The 13,599-nt window shown below is 34.8% G+C and overlaps 1 long non-coding RNA gene across 1 annotated transcript; it reads left to right on the top strand.

The window, feature by feature from the left end:
- Positions 1-12,674: 12,674 nt before the first annotated feature.
- LOC131874506 (uncharacterized) lies at positions 12,675-13,331 on the top strand. The gene is made up of 2 exons (XR_009371856.1): positions 12,675-13,011; positions 13,157-13,331. It is a non-coding gene; the product is annotated as an uncharacterized LOC131874506 (long non-coding RNA).
- Positions 13,332-13,599: the final 268 nt, after the last annotated feature.

Raw genomic sequence — 13,599 nt, 5'->3', positions numbered from 1 at the left:
CTTTCAAAAAAATTAACTCAAAAAATCACCTCAATCCACTAGGTCGGATACATAGTCAAAAATCCACTAATGTCTCCATCTGGCTCAATTGTAGTGCTTTGGAAATTTGATATGTATCAATGGGAACCAATGCTCTACAAGACCATTTGTCAACCCACTCTTGTGATTCACATTCTTCCCACAAACAATATATGCACGAAGAGAAAAAACATACCATCTATCTCGTGTAAATTACTAGTGAACTTGCATTTGAACTCATAAATGAGTGCATGTCACTCGATCCTGCAACTGTACAGCAATCTAGATAGTTTTCAATGTTAGATTCAGTGATCAACCAAAAATATCTACAAACCATTGACATACCTGGATTACCTAGACCCATCGTAGAGTTACACCATTGCACAATTTTTTCTGCATCTATCAACTTAGCACCACCTTCATACTTCAATTCTTCTTTAGCTAGGGCTCTTTTTACACATGCTCTTGCACCATCGTGCTCTCCCTTACCATGTCCACACTCAATGAAATTCCAAAAATATTGTACACCACTTGTCATATGCATCCTTGTCAACCAATAAAACATCCTTGCATTCTTGAATTGTGCAGTGCAATTATCTGACCATATTAAGTGTCAGTTGTATTGTATGTTTATTTCCTTTAAATTATCATAGAAAACTTTAAAGCATCCTTGTACAAACTCTGATGAATGAGGACGATCATCACTTATGTAGAAGTGATACTCTCTTACAACCTTTCTATCCTCCTTTATGTTATCATCTGCATGCATGAATGTTATGTGTACAGAAATAGAAACTTGTGTAGAATGATAATACATAGATTGCACTTCATTTTGAGGTTGTAGTGTATAATTTTCATCAAAATCAATGATAGAGACAATGGTTCCAAGGGGAAATGTGTCGTTACATAACTTGAATTTCTCATCTAACCTTTGAGCTCTATGTGTATGCATTATGTACTCATAAACTAGTTTCTCTTGATACACATATATCATTTTTCACTAGGTCAAATCTCTTCAAATATTTTCCATAGATTTGACTCCATATGTGACTATCTTGTATTTTCCAAAAGAAACTATTTTCCTACCAATTTCATGTGTGCTCTTCAAATGTACACATCTTGGTAAATGTTGCAAACCACCACATATAGCACAAGAACCTTCCAAACAAGACATCTTATAATAAATGCAACCATCATGTCTATTACATAGCACACTTGAAATAAATTATCTTACTGACTTAGGAGGTGCTTGTATATTGCATTCCTATAAAACATTGTTAGTGTGTAAAGTAGAAAAAATATGATGAAAAATATCATAGTGCATGGAAAATTCAATATGTATCCTACAACAACACGTGGTGAGTACATGATTAATCTTAATATAAAAAAGTTTTACCATTTCAAAAAATCTTTGAGAAATTATTATTATTCGCCTTCTAACAACATCTCTTTGGTTGGGTGAAACTCTTGTGTTGTCATGCCAAAAGTTTTCAATTAATGTTCTTAGTGCATCAACAACAACCTTGTCTTTGTGTGGTAGTCTACCCAAGAATGCCCAAAGAGAATTATTGTTAGGTTCCTCTATTTTTTCTCACCTCTGTAATGCTTTACTTAATGTTTTTCTACTAACGTTTAATGATTTACTTGTTTTGCTTATCAAACGATATTTTTTTTATTTTCTTGCTCATTATGGTTGATGTAATGACACGTCAAGTAGCATTAGAATCTGTAGTACGTGATTTTGAACCAATAGCTTGATATGCATCAAATAGATTTCTCACAATAGTTCTTTTGTTGTTACTTTCAGATGATCTTAGGCCTTGAATTTTCATTGTCTCTCTAAAATTCAAATTTTTAGTCATTTGAACAATTAATTGACATCTTGCGGTTTGATTTAAGTTTTCAAAATAGTTTTGCCATATTATTTTAACCATTCTCCTACAAGTTCGTTCATTCATTTTATCGGGCATTGGCTTCAATATATTATCATCAATGTCAATTAGATACTTTGGTTTCCTATGAATGATTCTAGGAGGTGTTAACGTCGGTGCATTGTGTACATTCAATTCATCAAATAGAGTAGGTGTATGTTCATCATTTAATTGATTATTCAATGTGGTATCTTATTCAATTGTATTAGGTCCATGCGGTAAATCAAATGTCTCTTCTTCAATTGTATTAGGTGCATTATGTTCATTTGGTAAATCAAATTGAGATGTTCAGGATGACATACCCTCTTCTCCCATTGTTCTTATGTCACGTAATTTCTTCATATACTACCTTTGTCTTTCCTTTTCAACCTCTCGTTGTTCCATCATTCCTTGCTAGTTCTTTCCCATGGTTGATATCGATTGTCCTAAATAGAATCATATTACAGATATATGTAAACAAAAGTTCATAAACAAACAAATAACAATAAATATGCATCTTATCATTATTTTTTTGAATCAAAACTATTAAAAAATCATAATAATATTGACAAAACTAATAAGAACAACAATTCAATCATTTGAAATCATGCAAAAACAAAAAATTCACTCAATTCTATGTATTAAATAGTGATAGGTGTGCAGACATAGTTGCAGTGGGGCCTTCAATGATCTCAAAAACTTCTTTTGAGGCCATTGAGGCTCTTGGGCAAATAAAACTATGTCTAAGTACCGCGTACGTGATATATTAATAACTGTGTGCGCGTTGTTAGTCCCTAAAATGTTGGCAAGCCCAATAGTATTTTTTTTCACCCTGTACACGCTTAGAACTCATAATTAGCGTGTACGCGCTCCTACACATTAAAAATGTTATGACAGGGCAGCGAACTAATAGGCTCAGTACCCCATATGTGCTATTTTTAGTAAAGAAAATGTGAAGGAAAAGGGAGAGAGGGAGAGAGGGAGAGGGAGGGAGGGATAGAAAGAGGAAGAGAGAGGGGAGGAGAGAGGGAGGGAGGGAGAGAAGAAGAGAGAGAGGGATGGGGTATAGAGGAATGGAGAGAGAGAGAGAGAGAGAGAGAGAGAGAGAGAGAGAGGATGGGTATGGAGGAAGGGAGAAGGGGAGAGAGGGAGAGAGAGGTAGAGTGAGGGAGAGAGAGAGAGAGAGAGATAGAGAGACAAAGATAGAGACAGAGACAAAGACAAAGACAGAGACAAAGACAGAGATAGAGACAGAGACAGAGACAGAGACAAAGAGACAGAGACAGACAGAGATAGAGACAGAGACAGAGGCACCATGTACGTGCTTGAGAGGGGGAGAGAGGGAGACAATATAGATACATACACACATATGTGTGTATATATATACTTAATATATTATATATTATATAAAATCTATTATATTATTATATACATATATATATTATATACATAATATATTATATATTATATATTATATATTTATATATAATATATAAATTATATATTATATGTATATACACATATTATATATACAATATCATATTATACACACTCCCAAATTTTAAACAAACGTAGTGCGTACACGTTGTTTATAATAAAGATAGAGCGTACGTGCTTCTTACACCATAGGTACCTCATACATGATTCTTATACCATAGGTACCCCATACGCTCTTTTGACTGTGTAGGCTTGGAAATAGGCCTAGATGACAAAGCTACGGGTTGGAAGTTTGATTTCCCTCCATTTCCCTCCTTTTTGACGTGTTTTATTTTATCAACTTGGTTTCTTAACTTTGTCATCATAAGGTTTACACTTCATCAAGTGGGTATTTCTAACATTGCCACCATATTTTCACCCATGTTCTGAGCTTTCTAACCGTATATTTTTTTAAAATTTGTACAACAATAACATATTATTATTGAATTTCTTTTACTAGTGTCTTCATAGTTCTCACAGACATATGTGTACCATTTTTTTAATAACTTTTGATCTACTTATCCAAATTTTAAAAACTTTATATATTATTGTAGTGCCCTTGATTCTTTACAATTTTAAAAAAAATGTATTTTCAATTTTTTAGTGCAAGTTATGCTTCACGCACAAACGGGTACCTAATTTTCAGGATGTGGTCGATTGGAAAAATCATTAAAAAAAAATACTCAACAAAAAATTACACATCTTCTAGTGCTCACTCTTAACTATCTTTTTGTCAAAGGATTTATCAAAATACTAAATCTAACTATGACTTTTTTGATGTGCACATCAGACACTATGTTATGTTTTTCAGAAAAAATTAGGGTTTGTTTTTCATGCGCGAAGGATTTGACCCCCTTAATCTTATCAAATTTTGAAAAAGTTTAGTAGTTTGGAAACTAGATTCAAATTATTACAATATTTTTTCTTTCATTATCTTCATATCTTGAGTGGATGACTTTCAAATTTTGCCTCCAAGTTCAGGTTCACCTAATTTCAGAAAAATAAAGTGTCCACTTATAGCCCCCTTTTTTACCACCATCTTTGTGCACTTACCCTTGTACCTACTATGACTTTAAAAGGGTCATATGGGGTCCTAAGGGGTCACACATGTATTAGAACACATGTGTGGCCCCTTAGGACCCCATATGACCCCTTAGGACACTATATGATCCTATGAGGTCCTATGGTGTATGATCCTATGGGGTCAAATGGGGTTAGTAGGGGTCATTAGGAGTCATAAGGGGTCTTAAGGGATCATTAGAGGTCATAAGATTTCTTATGTTATACATGCTAAGATGCTAAAAGGGGTCAAAAGATGTCCTAGGATGTATTAAGGGGTCGTCCATGTATTAGGGGGTATGTTATACCGACTATGACTTTCAAAGATGTCATATGGGGTCCCAAGGGGTCACACATGTGTGGCACCTTGGGACCCCATACATGACCCCTTAGAATACCATATGACCCTATGGTTTCCTAAGGGGTCATATAGGGTCCTAAGGGGTCACACATGTGTTATAAAATGTATGTGTGGCCCCTTACAACCCCATATGACCCCTTAGGACACTATATGACCCTATGTTGTCCTAAACGGTCATATGGGGTCCTAAGGGGTATGTTGTACCTAGTAGGACTTTAAAAGGGGTCATATGGGGTCCTAAGGGGTCACACATGTGTTAGATCACATGTGTGGTCCCTTAGGACCCCATATAACCCTTTAGAACACCATTTGACCCTATGGTGTCCTAAGGGGTCATATGGTGTCCATTTGAGCTTATGTTGTACCTACAAGGACTTTAAAAGGGGTCATATAGGGTCCTAAGGGGTCACACATGTGTTAGAAAATGTATGTGTGGCGCCTTACAACTCCATATGACCCCTTAGGACACTATATGACCCTATGGTGTCCTAAATAGTCATATGGGGTCCTAAGGGGTATGTTGTACCTACTAGGCCTTTAAAAGGGGTCATATGGGGTCCTAAGAGGTGAAACATGTGTTAGAACACATGTGGGGTCACTTAGGACCCCATATGACCCCTTAGAACACCATATGATCCTGTGGTGTCCTAAGGGGTCATATGGGGTCACACATCTATTAGAACACATGTGTGGCCCCTTAGGACCCCATATGACTACTTAGGACACTATATGACCCTATGGGGTCATATGGTGTCCTAAGGGGTATTTTGAACCTACTGGGACTTTAAAATGGGTCATATGGGATCCTAAGGGATCACACGTGCTCTAACACATGTGTGACCCCATATGACCCTGTACGAAACAACACTATATGACCTTATGGGGTCATATTGTATCCTAAGAGGTATGTTGTACCTAATAGTACTTTAAAAGGGGTCATATGGGGTCCTAAGGGCTCACACATGTTATAACACATGGGTGGTCCCTTAGGACCCCATATGACCCCTTAGGACACTATATGACCCTATGGGGTCTTATGGTGTCCTAAGGGGTATGTTGTACCTACTAGGACTTTAAAAGGGGTCATATGGCATCCTAATGGGTGACACATGTGTGACCCCTTAGGACCCCATACGCCACTATATGAACCTATGGGGCCATATGGTGTCTTAAGAGGTATGTTGTACCTACTAGGACTTTAAAAGATGTCATATGGGGTCCTAAGGGGTTACACATGTGTTAGAATAATTTTGTGACCCCTTAGTACCCCATATGACCCCTTTGGACACTATATGACCCTATAGAATCATATGGTGTCCTAAGAGGTATGTTGCACCTACTAGGATGTTAAAAGGGGTCATATGGGGTCCTAAGGGGTCACACATGTTAAAACACATCCATGGACCCTTTAGACCCCATATGACCCCTTAGGACACTATATGATCCTATGGGGTCATATGGTGTCCTTAGGGATCATATGGGGTCCTACGGGGCCATACATGTGTTAAGGGGCCACACATGTCTTCTAACACATGTGTGGCCCCTTAGGAGCCCATATGACCCCTAAAGACACCATATGACCCCTTAGGACACTATATGACCCTATGGGGTCATATGGTGTCCTAAGAGGTATTTTATACTTACTATGACTTTAAAAGGGGTCATATGGGGTCCTAAGGGGCCACACATGTGTGACCCCTTAGGACCCCATATGACCCCTTAGGAAACTATATGACCCTATATGGTGTCCTAAGAGGTATGTTGTACCTACTAGGAGTTTAAAAGTGGTCATATAGGTCCTAACGGGTGACACGTGTGTTCTAACACATGTGTGATCCCTTAGGACACCATATAACCCCATACGACACTATATGAACCTATGGGATCATATGGTGTCCTAAGAGGTATGTTGTACCTACTAGGACTTTAAAAGAGGTCATATGAGGTCCTAAGGGGTCATATGGTGTCCTAACACATGTGTGACCCCTTAGTACCCCACAAGACCCCTTAGGACACTATATGACCCTATGGGGTCATATGGTGTCGTAAGAGGTATGTTGCACCTACTAAGATGTTAAGAGGTGTCATATGGGATCCTAAGGGGTCACACTTGTTAAAACACATCCATGGCCCCTTTGGACCCCATATGACCCCTTAGGATAGTATATGATCCTATGGGGTCATATGGTGTCCTAAGGGGTATGGTGTACCTACTAGGAATTTAAAAGGGGTCATATGGGGTCTTAATGGGTCACACGTGTGTTCTAACATATGTGTGACCACATATGACCCCGTATGACATTATATGACCCTATGGGGTCATATGGTATCCTAAGAGGTATGATGTACCTACTAGTACTTCAAAAGGCATCATATGGGGTCCTAAGGGGTCACACATGTGTTAGAACACATGTGTGAGCCCTTAGGACCCCATATGACCTCTTATAACACTATATGACCCTATGGGGTCATATGGTGTCCTAAAAGTTATGTTGCACCTACTAGGACATAAAAAGGGGTCATATGGGGTTCTAAGGGGTCACAAATGTTGTGTGGCCCCTTAGGACCACATATGACCCCTAACGACACCGTATGACCCCTTATGACACTAGATTACCCTAAGGGGTCATATGGGGTCAATAGGGGTCATTAGGGCACATAAGGGGTTTTAAGGAGTCATTAAAGGTCATAAGGGGTTGTTACAAACATAAGGGGTCTTATGGTGTCGTATGGGGTCTTATGTTATACATGCTAGGATGCTGAAAGGGGTTAAAAGTCATTTTAGGATGTATTAAGGGGTTGTTCATGTCTTAATAGCTCCTAGGATGTATTAAGGGCTTGTATGATGCCTTACAAGGTCCTAGGATGTACTAAGTTCTCCTAAGTGTCTTAAGAGGTCCTAGTATGTGCTAAGGGGTCGTAGGATAAAATTTTAACATCTAATTGTATATGTGTACAACATTTATAAATAATTAAGCATTAAAAGTTTTTAACCATTAAAATATATTAACCATTAAAAAAATTTAACCATTAAATAATTTTAAAACTAATATATTATTAAGCATTAAAAAAATTAAAATTAATATATTATTAAGCATTAAAAAACTAAAAAACTAATGAAATATACAAAATTATGAAAAAAAACTAAAACAGTAATATATTAACACTAATTTCTTTGCCCCCTTCTTCTCCTTGGTCGCTAAACTCTAAGCCAGTTAGTGCAAAATGAGGCGAAAAGCCTTTTTTGCAGCTTATATAGAAAAGGGGTTCTGGTTGGAACCCCTTTGCCACGACGATGTCACGTGAATGCCACATTGGTCTAGTTGGAATCCTTTTGGCTGGATCGCACATATTAGCTCTAGGTGCGACACAGATCCGTACTTTTACCCAGTTTCCTGGATTTTGCCAATTTCCCCTTCTAGATGCTTAATCTTTTTTCTCATTTTACTTCTTCATCTTATCCATCAGCTCTATCATTCTTTGAAGGCACTCTCCCATTGACATCTTCTCTTCCTCGGTCCACAAAACCCCATCCGCCTTCTGAGGCACCCCTTTAGCTAGGAACTAACTTTTTTTCCCATATATCAATATGCCAAATAATTTCTTAGCAATTTGACCAATCTTTTAAATGATTAATCATCTATTGGAGTATTCATAAATTGTGAATAAGTTATATGTCTTACTAATTTTCATAAATTTGATGCTACATGTCTTTTTTACATCCTTTGTGAGCTTGCATATGTGTTAGTTGTGCAAAGTTATGCATATTTGTATGAAGGAAATATAGTGACAACCTCTTAGAATGTCCTAATCATATGGTTTAGTAGTTCATGTGGTCATTTTATGAATTTATAACCCATAAAGATCTATAGAAACACCCTTCTTGAATTGAGTAGAGCTACAAGCATGGAAGAATCATCTTTCTCAAATTAATTTTCTAAAATCCACCTAAATGTGATCATGAATCCAACATGATTGTATGCTTACTTTATTTTCCCAAGAACTTTCAGATTTTGTCTTCTAGAGTATTAGGATGAAATTTTGAGTACTAAAACATACTTCAGCAAATGCTAGGATTGTAGCCATGGGCATGTTTCTATCATGATAAAAAAAAGAACCCCGATTCACATGTTTTTCCATTAAAAATAGTATCCACAAAATCACATACATAATGCATAAACTAAAGTTACCGCAAGATATATATACAAAGAACCATATATATATATATATATATATATATATATATATATATATAGAGAGAGAGAGAGAGAGAGAGAGAGAGAGAGAACTTTCACTTTGTAATATATGTAAAAGTGAGGACAATGCAGAATTGAATTGGTGGAGTTAGGTACAAAATTAGCTCCATAAATTTGGCCACTTCAATTTTCTTGAGATTTCCAAGTTGTATTTTAAAATTATAATAATATTAGATAATGTCTTTGGAAGGTTGGTGTAGTGGTAAATTTTCATGAGTTGTGTTTTAATAGATAACAATTCAATTTTTAACTCCATTTAGCTTAATACAAATATAAAAGTTATATTAGATAGTTATTTAAGGGTTAATAAAATAAAATATTATTGCATTTAGTGTATAGTCCAACAATTTATGATCATATAACAATAAGTACAATCTCACAAAAGTGTGTCTATTTTTATTTTATTTTTTAGATCAAACCATGTTTTCTAGCCTACTTCCTTAAATATGCACAAAGTGAAGATTTCAAATATTCTTTATGAAAATTCAACATATTAGATAAAGGACTAACTTAATTTACACATAATTATTTCTTAATATTTTATTAATTATGGTGTGATTAATGTGTTGTTGTGATTAAAAAATTGTTGAGCACCCGACAAGACTAAGAGGGGGGGTGAATCAATCTGAAACTTCAAAATCAAAATTATTAATAAACATTGAACATTAACTTACTTAGCATTAACACATTAGCACATGAACACCATATTTACATGAAAAGCCCAAATAGGAAAAAACCATGATGAAAATCTAACTCACAATGTGAATAATAATGTTTACAATGTTTTAGGTTTACTGTCGAGGAGCACCAACACTTGAAGGACTTGCAGAAATAAGGTGCACAACCTTAAGCAAGATACAAAGAGGACTTGCAGAGCTGAAGAACACCTCTTTGGGACAAAATACAAATGATTGCCAAAGGACTCAATGTCAATCAACAATGAATGAAATAACTGAATTGAAATTGAGAAGGATTCTCTTGAACATGAAATTGTCCTTGAACAACTAAATCAAGCAATCCACATCATGGAAAACATCTCTAATAATATTCACTTTCCCAACGCGTTATCTTGCAAATCTTCCTGCAAATCTTTCGCATACACTTCTCACATAGTTCACTTCCCATTCACACACAACTCATCCATCTACACATCTTAATATGAGATACACCATTGAAATTCTAATTAAGGGTCAACCAAAATAGAATAAGAAATATTACACAAAATAAACCACCCGGACCTAAAATACTTAAATTGGTCTACTCCAAGAGAAAGAGGGAACCAAAACATATCACAATACATTCTTTCACGATTGATCCAACAAACCGCACACACTAACACATACTCCAATGGCATTACAAAACGTAACATGTAGAAATAATAACCAATTGGCCATATAACCTCTTCCGATGCAAAATACTCCATGCGGATCTCCACACGCCAAGGTGAGACCCAAATTAACATCTTAACACATCTTCCAACACATATCCGGACCAAAAGAATATTATCCACTAAACCGCAATACAATTAGCAACATATTCAGAGGGCACCAAAAGCTTTCTAAACCACCTTGAATAAAGGATGACACAACAAACACCAAAAACATTAACTACAACATAAAACAAAATTTTGAAACAACCAAAAACATATCTAGAATAACATTCATTTGGATAACCAGGTTTGACATCAGTGAAAACCATACAAGCTCATGCTATCAACAAACTTCAACATAAATTTAAATTAATTGGTCCAATAATAATACAAATTTTTGATCTAATTATAATACAAGTTCAAAACCTTAAATTAAATTATCGACTTTTTTTACATTAATAATATTACTCAATAATTAATAATTTAATCACGTATTAATAATAAAAAAATTATATGCATTGACATTATTATACTATTACAAGTTGAAAATCACCCCACAAATACACATGCCGTTTTTATTTTCCTCTACTATTTATTTTAATTTTCACTTAAAAAACATCAACTAGAATTTTCTTCTACCATGTCACTAAATATTTTATATATTTTTAAATTAATTTATCTGGTTGAATTTTATGTGAATAGTTTGGTTAAGTTAAATGCTTGGAATACTGAAGTATCAAGAGAAAGTTCTTATGTTGTTAGTATATGAAAGAGTTAACATACGACCTGTTTAGTTTACTGGTCACCATTGAATGCATATCACTGATTCTTATTAGTTCCTGCCGACAAGCAGAAACTAACGCAATCGTTGGATGCAAAAATGCTTTTATAGCTATCCAATCACATTAGAGAATTTTTTAGTTTTTTATTTTTTTTCTAATGTTTCAATATTAAAAACATTTTAATAATTAATAATAAATCATTTTTTCCAATTATGATTGGAGGATGCTGCAAATTTTTTTATAAAAAAGAAACTTTTCTTGGTTATCCAACCAGATTACAGTATTTTTTACCTATTTATTTTAGTTCGTACTAGATTTCTGGAAACATCTGATATATACAAAGCTTATAGAAGAGGTTTCTGGAAACATCCGACATACACAAAAGCTTATAGCAGAGGTTTCTGGAAACATCCGACATACACAAGTCTAAATTTTTTCAATCAAAACTATGAAAGTTCTGCAAACAAAGTTCTGCAAACGGGTTTTCTTGGCTCATTTCCATGTTTTCTAGCTCATTTCGCTACGTCTGTCCACAAAACTATTGGAATACCATTCTAAAGAGCTCTGTAACTTGACATAACTTTTACAGAGGTCCATTGCAAGAGCTGTGTAACTTGACATCGCATTAATGCATATTTGTGTGGTAGCTTTCTTTGTCTATCGATGTTTCTAGCTGTTTCTAAATCAACTGTTGGTTTGTGGTGTTCTGCAAATACATAAAAGCTTAGCAGTGGCTTATTTCAGGCAGCCAAGAGAAGCGAATACTTTTATTTGAGTACTAAAGAGGTATGTTTAGAAAACCCTTGTTTCTGATCCTAAATCTGTGCAATTGTTGGAGTCTTCATTCTTGCGGCAAACGGTGCAAAGAAATTTAGCCAGAACCAAATCCTCTGTTTTGTAGTTGTTTTTTCAGGTTTATTTCTCTTTTCTAAATCCGTTTCTTTAGTTTAGAGCAGAGGCATTTTTCTAAATCTGTTTCTTTAGTTTAGGCGTGAAGCTGTGTTGGGTGTTACGCTCAGCCATTGTAAACAATGTAATGCTTAGTGCTTTCCAAAAAGCAAAATTCTGCAGGTTTCAAAATTTATTCAAAATTTATCTGGCATGTTACAATAAACAAAAATGAATTAAATGGAAAATCTGAAATATAAAAAGAGGGTTCTAAATAAAACCAGGGATATAGCTGAACTCATTCCTGGTATAAAAATTCCTTTAATTATAAGAAAATTAAGAAATTGTGATAAGCTTTAATTTTCAAATTGGGTAAAATACAATTGACACCCTGTCTGTCCACAAAACAATTGGAATACCATTCGAAAGAGCTCTGTAACTTGAGCTATATAACTTGACATCCTTTTTACCCAGGCTTCGTGCAAATATTGAGGTAAACATATTTTCATTTTGCAGCTTCACAAGTTTTTTGAAATTTTGTGGAAGTTCTTTAGTTTTATTGAAATGGCTTACTCTATTATGGTTAGGCTAATTTATTCATTTTTTTCCATGTTGTGGACTTTTCCCCTAACTATTCTGAGGCTAATTTATTCATTTTTTTTTTCACGTTCTGAATTTTTCCCCTAATGATTCCACAAAAATTCTAGACTGGAATTAACTAAAAAAAAGATTCCTCTATCGTATCTGGAAGTTATCATATCAATATTTACATTGTAGCAGCTGAGAAGCTTGGAGAAAACGAGGCAATCTGGAAACTACTATGACTAGAGACTACCAAGACTGAGAAGACTGGAAAGACTAGATGAATTGCATGGTATTGATTTTTCACAAAGTAAGTTTGTTGTGTCTTTTGTTACTGTATTTGAAAATTCTTTTTGTCTTCTGCTTCTAATTTTCCCAGTTAAGTCTACTTCATAATTTTTTTTCTCTTTTTCTTTTTAAAACAGTCTCCTGATATTTCTTACGAAATTTCACAGGGATTTTTTCATGGACATTGACGGCAGGGTTAATCTAGTCATATGCTTAACACATTCGACTTTGAATCAGAAAATTTTGAATATGTAAATCCAATTCAGAAAAATTGGTTGTTATGCATACTTTGTAGTTCTATTAGAAACAACAGAGATAAAAAAATTTAATTTATTGTGGTAATTTGCAATCAATTTTTCCTAATTGGGGTAGCTGCATTTGTACTCACCTGTAATTTTTCTTAATGAAACCATCCAAGTACTCCTTCATAACAGAGTTGTTGGAAATAATATTTAAAAAATATTCATTGTAGAAAATAATTTTAAATTTTATTAATAGGGATCAATTATAAGCACAAGCAGAACCTCCCAGAAAAAAGTCAGTCTAAAGTCCCCCTGGAGAGTTATTTAAAAAATAGCAATAAGCTCTAAAAATTAAAAACAGTGAAATT

The sequence above is a fragment of the Cryptomeria japonica genome, chromosome 3 (genome assembly GCF_030272615.1).
Source record: "Cryptomeria japonica chromosome 3, Sugi_1.0, whole genome shotgun sequence".
In the NCBI taxonomy this organism is placed as follows: Eukaryota; Viridiplantae; Streptophyta; class Pinopsida; order Cupressales; family Cupressaceae; genus Cryptomeria; species Cryptomeria japonica.
Note: the sequence above shows the minus strand (reverse complement) of the source record. Positions and strands in the feature narration are given on the sequence as shown.